Below are 10,486 nucleotides of genomic sequence, written 5' to 3'. Positions count from 1 at the left end.
TCCCATGGATGGAGGAGCCTGGTAGGCTGCAGTCCATGGGGTCGCAAAGAGTCAGACATGACTGAGTGCCTTCCCTTTCACTTTTCACTTTCATGCATTGGAGAAAGAAATGGCAACCCACTCCAGTGTTCTTGCCTGGAGAATCCCAGGGACGGGGGAGCCTGGTGGGTTGCCGTCTATGGGGTCACAAAGAGTCAGACATGACTGAAGTGACTTAGCAGCAGCATGGTATCTTCATGTTTAACTTCTTGAGAAATTTTCAGTGTTTTCCAAAATGACTTACCATTTTACATCCTCACCAGGAGTATATGAGGGTTCCAAATTTCTCCATATCCTCATGAATACTTGTTATTACTGTTCCTCTTGATTACAGCCATTCCAATAAGTGTGAAGTAGCATTTCATTTTGTTTTTGATGTGTATTCCCATAATTAATATGTTTATTGGTCATCTGCATATTTTCTTTGGAGAAATATCTATTAAAATATTTTGCCCATTTTTAATTGGGTAGTCTTTTAATTATTATTATTTTTTTGGCACATGAAAATTTATTACTATCACACTTTCACCATCAAAACTTATAATCTTGGAAAAAAAACTTATGGTCTTGGATTTTCCTTCCTGCCTTTGTACAAAGCTGAAAGAGAGACACTGGCTACTTTGACAATCTTAAAGCAGACTCCAGGAATGCCACTAACAGCATGACCTTTTTACCAAACCTAGCAACCAAAACTTCACATTTTCCTCATTAAAATTTAAACAACCATCACTGGGTACAAAGGCTGTGATGTTTTTGCCATTCTTGATTAGCTGAACCCTGACACACCACCTGATGACAGAATTTGGTTGTTTGGCTCCAAACTCCACATTTTTTAGTGCAGCTCCTTTTACATGAGAAGTGACTTCACAAGGGTTGGCCTTCACAGCTTTGCCCAAATGGGCTTTCTTGTGCTGTTTATCACACTCTGGTCTCATCGGTGACTACAGAGCCTCCTGGCAGTACAAAGATCAAGACACCTGTCCAAACTGCTGGCACCACTATCTTTGAATTATTAAGTTGTACAAGAGCTTCCCACACGGCACTAGTGGTAAAGAACATGCCTGCCGATGCAGGAGGTATAAGAGATGCGGGTTCAATCCCTGGATGGGGAAGATCCCCTGGAGGAGAGCATGGCAACCCACTCCAGTACTCTTGCCTGGAGAATCCCATGGACAGAGGAGCCTGGCTGGCTACAGTCCATGGGGTCGCAGAGTCAGACACGACTAAAGCAACTTAGCACACACACATGCCATAATTACTTATATATTCTGAATACAAGACCCTTATCAGATATACGATTTGCATGTGCTCTCTCCTATTCTGTGGACTGCCTTTTCACTTTCTGGATAATGTGCTTTGAAGCCTAACAGTTTTTAATTTTGATGAAGTCCAATTTATCTGTTTTTCTTTTGTTGCTTGAGCCCTATATCTAATAAACCACTGCCTGACCCACGTTCATGTAGATTTAGCCCTATGTTTTAATCTAAGAGTTGTGCAATTTCTTTTACATTTAGGTCTGTGATCTAATTTAAATGTATATGGTGTGAGGTAGGGGGTTCAACTTCATTCTTTTGCATGTGGCTATCTAGTTTTCCCAGAAATATTTATTGAAAAGACTATTCTTGCCCCTACTGAATTGTTTAAAAAATACCTCCCTTAGAGAGTTCTTAAATGGAATCAATGATATAATTTGTCTTGTCAGGTATAAAGCAGGTACTTGAAAAATGTTAGCTCATATTATTAGTTGCCAGGCTCCGTGACGAAAATACATAAGTAAACAGGATGATCTGCTTTTAAAGAGTTCTCAGTCTAGTAGAAAAGACAGAAATGGACACAGATAAACTGCAAAACATAACATGATCCATGACAGAGGTTTATAGGTGAAAACTGCTGTAGGAACATCGGAAACTAGATCTTGGCAAAGTCAAGGAAGATATCACAGAAAGACAGTCCAGCTGGAGAGGTCATGCTATGCAGAGTCACAGAGCCATGGAATAACAGCAGTGTTTTAGGAAAAGGGAAGATGTACAGTGTGGTTCCAGTTTTAGATCTAAAGAGAAGGATAGTGAAAGATGAGGATGAAGGGGGAAGTAAAGGACAGTATATGGAGGATCTTGTGACAAGTTAGAACATAACTCTGTTTGCAATGAATAGCTTTCAAGAGAGAACCATGATCAGTATTGTGTTTGAGGAAGACAGCTTGGAACTCTGGCAGCCATGTGAAAGGTCCACGGAGGAGAACTTAGTATAGGGAAGGGGAAAGAAAGAAGGGAAGTGCTCCCATGTTTGGGTGAGTCCTCTACTAAGGTGGAAGAGAAATTCTGGGAAGTGACATCTCAGCCCTCAGTCTCTCTTCTTCCAGAATCCTCAGCCACTAGGGCTCCAAGTGAGATGCTATTCTTTTGCATAGGTCCCTGCTAGCCTTGGGGAGAAAGGCAATAGTGAAAAATTACTTACTGAGCACCTTCTACATCTTAAGTACTCACTCTCAGAGGCTTCACTTGGCTTATAAGGAAAAGAATCCAGCTGAGCTAACCCTGGCAAAGTGGAGAATCAGTGCAAAACTTGAGGTAAAGCTCACAGAATTAAAGAGGAGAAGAGGCACCCTGGACAGAGTACCAATATTATAAACTTTGACAATTAAATTAATAAAAGGATAGAAAATCAGCACTGGAACACCACAGTAACAGCTACTCACAAGCAAGACCCACTGATGCATGCTGAGAATTAGTGGGCCAGTTTTTTAGGAGAAACAAAGATATTTGCCCAGCCTCAAAGCATCTCCTCCAATCATTGCTATGGTGATTTTAGCATATGTCCAGAAATTCTTTGGTACTCCTCTCTCCTGGGTGTGAGCTGGATATACTGAGTCAATTTCAAAGAACAGGCTATGAAAGGGCAAAAATAATAATAATAATAACTTTACAGTAGAGAAAACTGACAGATATCACTTTAACCCAGCAGCCAAGGTTAAGGAACCAGTAATAAGTTGAATTGCTGTCATGTGCCCCTGACGTGATATGACAGAAAGGGCACTGCCTCCTTCATCCTCTATTATTCATAACCCCAGACCATTCATGAGAAAATATCAGGCAAACCCAGGTTCAGGAACATTCTATAAAATACTGACCAGGGACTTCCCTGGTGGTCCAATGGTTAATGATCTGCCTTTCAATGCAGGGGAAGTGGATTCGAATGCTGGTCAGGGAACTAAGATCCCATATGCCTCTGTGCAGCTAAAGCCCATGCACCACCACTACTGAAGCCTGCGAGCCACAACCAGAAAGAAGCCTGTGCACCCCAGTGGGGGGCCCACATGCTGCAACTAAGACACAACACAGCCAAAAATAAAAAATAAATAATTTTTTAAAGCTACCATTAAAATACTTGACCAGTACTGCTTAAAAGTGTCTCCTAAGAAGACAAATTTCTCCAAAGAAGACATACCGATGGCTAATAAACACATGAGAAGATGCTCAGCATAGTTCATTATTGGAGAAATACAGATCAAAACCACAATGAGGTATCATCTCACACTGGTCCGAGTGGTCCTCATCAAAGGGTCTGCAAACGATAAATGCTGGGGAGGGTGTGGAGAAAAGGGAACTCCCTCCACTGTTGGTGGGAATGTAAATTGGCACAGCCACTATGGAGAACAGTGTGGAAATTCCTTTAAAAACTGGGAATAGAACTGCCATGTGATCCAGCAATCCCCACTGCTGAGCATACACCCTGAGGGAACCAGAACTGAAAGAGACACATACCCCAGTGTTCACTGCAGCACTCTTTACAATGGCCAGGACATGGGGGTAACCTGGATGTCCACCGGCAGATGAATGGGTAAGGAAGCCGTGGTACAATATATGCAATGGAATATTACTCAGCTGTAAAAGGAATGCATTTGAGTCAGTTCTAATGAGGTGGATGAAAGTGGAGCCTATTACACAGAGTGAAGTAAGTCAGAAAGAGAAACCCAAATACTGTATATTAATGCATATATATGGAATTTAGAAAGACAATAGCAACAATTCTACACACAGGGCAGCAAGAGACACAGACGTAAAGAACAGACTTTGGGGCTCTGTGGGAGGAGAGGGCGGGACGATATGAGTGAATAGCTTTGAAACCTGTGTATTACCATACGTAAAATAGATGACCAGTGTGAATTCAATGCATGAAGCAAGGCACCCAAAGCCAGTGCTCTATGACAACCTAGAGGGGTAGGGTGGGAAGGGAGGTGGCGGGGGTGGGGTGGTTCAGTATGGGGGGACACGTGTATACCTGTGGCTGATTCATGTCGAAGTATAGCAAAAACTATCACAATATTATAAAGTAATTATCTCCCATTAAAATAGATTGATCAATTTTTTAAAGTGTCAAGGCCATGTAAATCAAGGAAAGACTGAAAATAGTCACAAATCAGAGGAGACTAAGGAGACAGGACAACTAAGTGCAAAGTGATCTCTTGTACTGGATCCCAGAAGAGGAAAAGGACAAACGTGGAAAAACTGGGGAGATCCAAAGGAAGTCTGGACATTAGGTAACAGAGTGACCAACCATCCTGGTTTGCCAGGACTGAAGGGGTCTCTTAGGCATGGGACTTCCAGTTTTAAAAATCAGGATAGCCCTGGTTTGTCTGGAACTGGGGGCTTCCTGGTGCAGGAGGCTTTCAGTGCTAAAACCAGGTCAGTCTCAGAAAAACCTGGATGAGTGGGTTACCAAGTTCATGTCTTACTTTTGACTAAAGTATATCCTGGTGATGTGAACTGTGACATTAGCAGTAGCTGATGAAGAGCATACAAGAACACTGTACCACCCTTCCAGTTCTTTGGGAAATCTAAAATTATTTCCAGGTAAAAAGGTTAAAACAAAACAAAACAAAAACTGAACTAATAAAAATACCAAACAGGAGGAGGGGCTTCCTTGGCAGCCCAGCAGTTAAGACCCTTAATGCAGGAGGCACAGGTTTGACCCCTGATTGGGGAACTAAGATCCCACTAGCAAAGAGATGCAGCTAAAAAAAAAAATTCTTTTAAATAGTGGAGAGGAGGCAGGAGGTAAGAGGAAGTATAAATATCCTAATAGCCTGTGGTTTTATGGCAAAAAAAAGTTGATGGATACAGTCAAGGCTCAGGAGGGAGTCAGAGATGGAAAAGTCTGGAACGAGATTCCCCTATCCATCCAGGCTCCACGGACGGGTCCCCTTTCTCTCTCAGCCCTTCATCCCCTAGAAGCCCAACCTCAGCTTTCTTTCTCCCCAGCTTTCTCTTCCTCAGCACATGGCCATCTCAGCTCTTCACGAGGCCAACACCAGTAAGCACTACGGAAGCAGAGTCTCTGAGTTACTATTGCAAATTCCATGATGAACAAATCTGGGTCTTGTGTCCACCACTGACTCACTCAGTTACAGGCAGGGGTAGAGGGGACATAGCCCACCACCCATCAGCACATGTGAGAAGGTGGGCAACAGGCAAGCAAAGGGGTCCCCAGATCACTAGTGCTTCTGGTGGTGTGAAGTGACAAAAAATCCAAATAATACTGAAGAATAAATAATATCATTGAGCACCTTAGTGTTGCCTCTAGATAAATAAACAAAGCTGTTTTGTTTAAAAAAGAAATACTGTCCATATTCACTCCGGATCAAGGAAAGACCAAAGGCTGTCACGGTCCCTGCCGGGGTCACGTAGAGACAGACTCACTGTTACCCTTCTCCTCTCCAGCCTGAGCCACCTTCTCTCTGCTCCCAGCTGGCATAAGAGGGGTAGCCTGCTCCTTCCTTTTTTTATTCTCCCTGTGACTTCTCTCCAAGTCTTTTCTTGTGATATAAATTCTGTCCCTTGTCTCACTTGGGTTTGCCCCTTTGAAACTTAAAAGCCCTTTTGGGGAAACAAATAGTTGAAATTTGACTATTTCCTGCTCTTTTTATTCCTATTTATCTTACCCATCCTGAAGACCAGATGAGGGTCTTACCTGACCAGAGGTGAGGATCAGGACATGTGTACAAAGAAATGCCAGGAAAAAGCAGTAAAAGCATAAATTATTATTGTACACATCCAATGTATACCTGAAAAAAAGTGTAATTATGAGAATAACCTGCAATTACCTATCAGTTTTAAGTGTGTTTAGAGGTGGTTCCATCTTGGAGAGAAAAAAATATATCATGTAACCCCAAATTACTTGCCTCAAAAGATATAAGACCTTTGCCTCTTTTCCTTAATTTTATTCTTTTCTTTCACAACCAAACTCACCATCAACTGTTTCAAGTCCAGTGAGTATCTGATTCAGGCAAGAGATTTATTACTTTTAGCACATCTAACGATTTCCATCTTGGAGTCTATTGTTTTAAATTTATGAAACCTACACTTCTTATCTGCACTTTCATTTTTTCCCATCTTCCCCTCATTTTTATAAAAGAGGGACAAAACACTGAAGGAGCTACATAAAGGTACACTGCTGTGTAGACAAAAAGGTATGCTGTGGCCAAAACTGGACTGGTGGCCAGGGGGCACAGCCACCAGCACCAGCTGAAAGGATCATGTGTCAGCTGAGCTGACGGGCGGACGTGTAAGTTCAACAATGCGAGTTTTCCTCCCTTTCTTAAGTGTTGTATTAGAAATGTTTAAATGTTTAGTGAAAACTTACATGAGGTCACTGTAAAAAGATGAACAATAGAGATGTATGAAAAAATGTTAATTTACTCCCCCACCTCCAGTGTTAATTGCTCTGTGTATATCTTTACACATATTTCTCTACACAAATGGAAATATATAAAAACATATGCAGGCAAATGTTACTTTATGCTTTGTTGTATTATTTTGCATCTCAATGGATTCATATTATGGACATTATCTTGCAATCTATTTATTCAATAGTACACAAGAGACCACCTTATAGACCCCTGCATAGAGATCTAGTTAATATTACTTTATGCATAATAGTTCATATCATGAATTTATCAAAATTTATTTAACCACTACCCAAGATGAAACTTCAGATTAGTTCTAGCTTTCTGACACCAAATTTTCTTTTACATTACAGAAAAAAAATTGGCCTATTATTTCTGTAAAAGAAAGATGGCCGAAATTGGATTCATTTACTAAGTCAAGAGATTTGTGTGTTGGGCTTTCCTGGGGGTCCAGTGGTTAAGAATGCACCTTGCAATGCAAGGGACGCCGGTTCGATCGCTGGTCCTGGAAGATTTCACATGCGTGGGGGCAGCTAAGCCCGTGGGCCACAACTACTACACCCAGCCTCTAGAGCCCATGCTCTGCAACAGGAAAAGCTGCTGCAGTGAGGCCCATGCACCGCAGCTGGAGAGTAGCCCTCGCTCTCTGCAACTAGAGAAAGCTCTTGGGAAACAACACAGATCCAACACAGTCAAAAATAATCTGAAAAATGCATAAATATATATAAGAAAACCAGGAGGGACTATGAGTTCCAGGTAAAGAGTGCGTGATTAGTTGCTCAGTCATGTCTGACTCATTGCGACCCCAAGGACTGTAGCCCTCCAGGCTCCTCTGTCCATGGAATTCTCCAGGCAAGAATACTGGAGTGGGTTGCCATTCCCTTCTTCAGGGGATCTTCCTAACCCAGGGATTGAACCCAGGTCTCCTGCATTACACGCTGGTTCTTTACCATCTGAGCCACCAGGGAAGGCCATAGATAAAGAGGGAAGATCTTTTTAAAAGGAAAATTTGTATGTTATTTATATTATTAGATATCACCATATTACTTTCCCCAAAGTTACAGAAATTCAGCTCCCACCAGCAATGTTTAAAAGTACTTATTTCTCACTATTAGGGTGTATTATCAATTGCTTTAACATTTGCCAATTTGATGAGTGAAGAATGGTATCTTATTTCTGTTTGCATTTACTTGCTTCATTAGTAAGATTAAGCATCTCTCCAAATGTTAATTGGCTATTTCTGTGAATTATCTCTTCATATTCTCTGCCTATTTTCCTGTTGAGTTATTTGTCTTTTTCTCACTGTATTAGTTTTCTATTGCTGCCATAACAAATTACCACAAACTTGGTAGCTTAAACAACACAAACTTATCTTCCAGTTATAAAGGTCAGAAGTGAGAAACGGACCTCACTGGGCTAAAATCAAGTTGCTGGCTAGATTATGTTACTATCTAAAGGTTCTAGGGGAGAATTTGTTTCTTTTCTTCCTTCACCTTCTAGAGGAAACCCATATTTCTTGGCTTATGGCCCCTTCACCCATCTTAAAACCAACAGTAGCTATTTAAGTCCTTCTGACTCTGTCATCTTTCTGGTTCCCTGCAGCCAGGACAGATTCTTCCCTTTTAATGATGCACTGGATTGAGCCCTTCTAGATGGTCCAGGCATAGCTTTTCATCTCGAGGTCCATTAAAGACATCTGCAAAGTCCTTCTATCACATAAAACAAACTGTTTTACATTTGAATAGGTTTGAGGGATTAGGTGTGGGTATCTTTACGGGCCATGATTCTTCCTACTAAAAAGGTATGGAAGTATTTTTTTTGAAAAGGATTTCCGCCCATTGCCAGCACAAATGTGGCACACATTCTTTAATCCTACTATTTGTTTACATTGTTTATGACTCTGCTCTCTTCAGACTTGGAAATAACTTTCTGCTTCATGCAACCTACGGTTTTGTAATTACTGTGAGGTAAGCAGGAGAAGACTTCTTGACAGTCCCTTGAACTGCAAGGAGATCCAACCAGTCCATTCTGAAGGAGATCAGCCCTGGGATTTCTTTGGAGGGAATGATGCTAAAGCTGAAACCAGTACTTTGGCCACCTCATGTGAAGAGTTGACTCATTGGAAAAGACTCTGATGCTGGGAGGGATTGGGGGCAGGAGGAGAAGGGGACGACAGAGGATGAGATGGCTGGATGGCATCACTGACTCAATGGCATCACTCGGAGTCTGAGTGAACTCCAGGAGTTGATGATGGACAGGGAGGCCTGGCGTGCTGCGATTCATGGGGTCGCAAAGAGTCAGACACTACTGAGCGACTGAACTGAACTGAAGCAGGAGTCTCCTGCAGTGTTCCCAGTGAAAGGATAAACAGCTTGAGAAAAAGAATCACACTCTCACCAGATTTCTCATGATAAAGATAGGATGATTGGGTTGGACCCTGAGAATGGGGTCATTTGGGGAGACATGGATGAAACCCAAAACCTCAAATTCCCAGATCCTTCTGAGTCATCGTTTGCCTGGCATCAAGAGGATTAATTGCAAAAGGAGACTCAGTCTTAAGATCCACACCCCTACCACCGCTACCACTCCTTCTTGCCTGAAGACCCACTTCCAGGATAAGATCACAGCATGACTCAGAGCCCATATACGGCACAAAATGGAGCTCTGCTGGCTGCAAGCTCATAATTACAAAGTGAAAGTGAAGTCGCTCAGTCGTGTCTGACTCTTTGCGACCCCATGGACTGTAGCCTATCAGGCTCCTCTGTCCATGGGATTTTCCAGGCAAGAGCACTGGAGTGCATTGCCATTTCCTTCTCCAGGGGATCTTCCCGATCCAGGAATCGAGCCCGGATCTTCCGCATTTCAGGCAGACGCTTTACCGTCTGAGCCACCAGGGAAGCACAAAGGGAGAGATTATTCTTCCAGAGACACTAGGAGCTGAGATTGCCACATGGCAATTTTGAGCTTCACATGCCATTAAACCAGTAAGCAACAAGGGGGCCTAACTACACAGACTGCGTTTCATGATCCTGACGATCAAGCGGAAATAAGACTGCTGCTTCCCACTGGAGACAAGGAGGACAATGTCTGAAACAGTGGTAGGATATATTCAAAGTGCTAACCGACAACTAAGAGTGTTACACCAGCAAAAGAATTCTTTATGTCCTTCAAAATAAAGACAAAATACAGACATTTTTTCACGAAAGATACCCGCATTACACAAAACACTAGTTATTTAAGCAGAAGAGAAATAATTCTAAATGGAAGCATGGACTTCCAAGAAAAGACAAAAAGAATTAGGAAGGGTATACATACAGCCAGACTGAAAGATGGGTAGATCTAAATGACTGTATGAAACAACAGTAATAATGACGTCATGCACTGCCGGAAGCAGGAGCTCCGCCCATGGCAAAGGTCATGAGGAAGGAGGCTCCGCAAACGCAAAGGCAGGATCGAGCCTCAGGAATCTCCCTGGAAATTCTCGAGCATCTACCCCCAAAACCAGAGTCTGCCTACTTTCTGCTTTGTGCTTTCACCTACACCTCTGACTTTACGGGGGGGGCTGTCCCCCACTACGTCTCTCTGAAAAAAGAGTTAGCTTACAGCTCCAGTTAATAAAGTTCCTGGGTGTGATAGTGTTTCAACCTACAAACTCCTTTGGAAGTCCTCTAGCCTGCCTGAATAGGTTTTTCTGGCCACATGTGATTGCTCAGAGCCTCCCAACTGTGAGAGGCATGAGATGTTCTAAACTGTCTAAATACC

General features: G+C 42.4%; 1 pseudogene; it reads right to left on the bottom strand.

The window, feature by feature from the left end:
* Nucleotides 1–598: 598 nt before the first annotated feature.
* The window catches only part of LOC104999046, a 22,753-nt pseudogene continuing 12,865 nt past the window's right edge, over nucleotides 599–10,486 (bottom strand).

The sequence above is a fragment of the Bison bison genome, unplaced genomic scaffold (genome assembly GCF_000754665.1).
Source record: "Bison bison bison isolate TAMUID 2011002044 unplaced genomic scaffold, Bison_UMD1.0 scf7180017864341, whole genome shotgun sequence".
NCBI classification, from domain to species: domain Eukaryota; kingdom Metazoa; phylum Chordata; class Mammalia; order Artiodactyla; family Bovidae; genus Bison; species Bison bison.
Note: the sequence above shows the minus strand (reverse complement) of the source record. Positions and strands in the feature narration are given on the sequence as shown.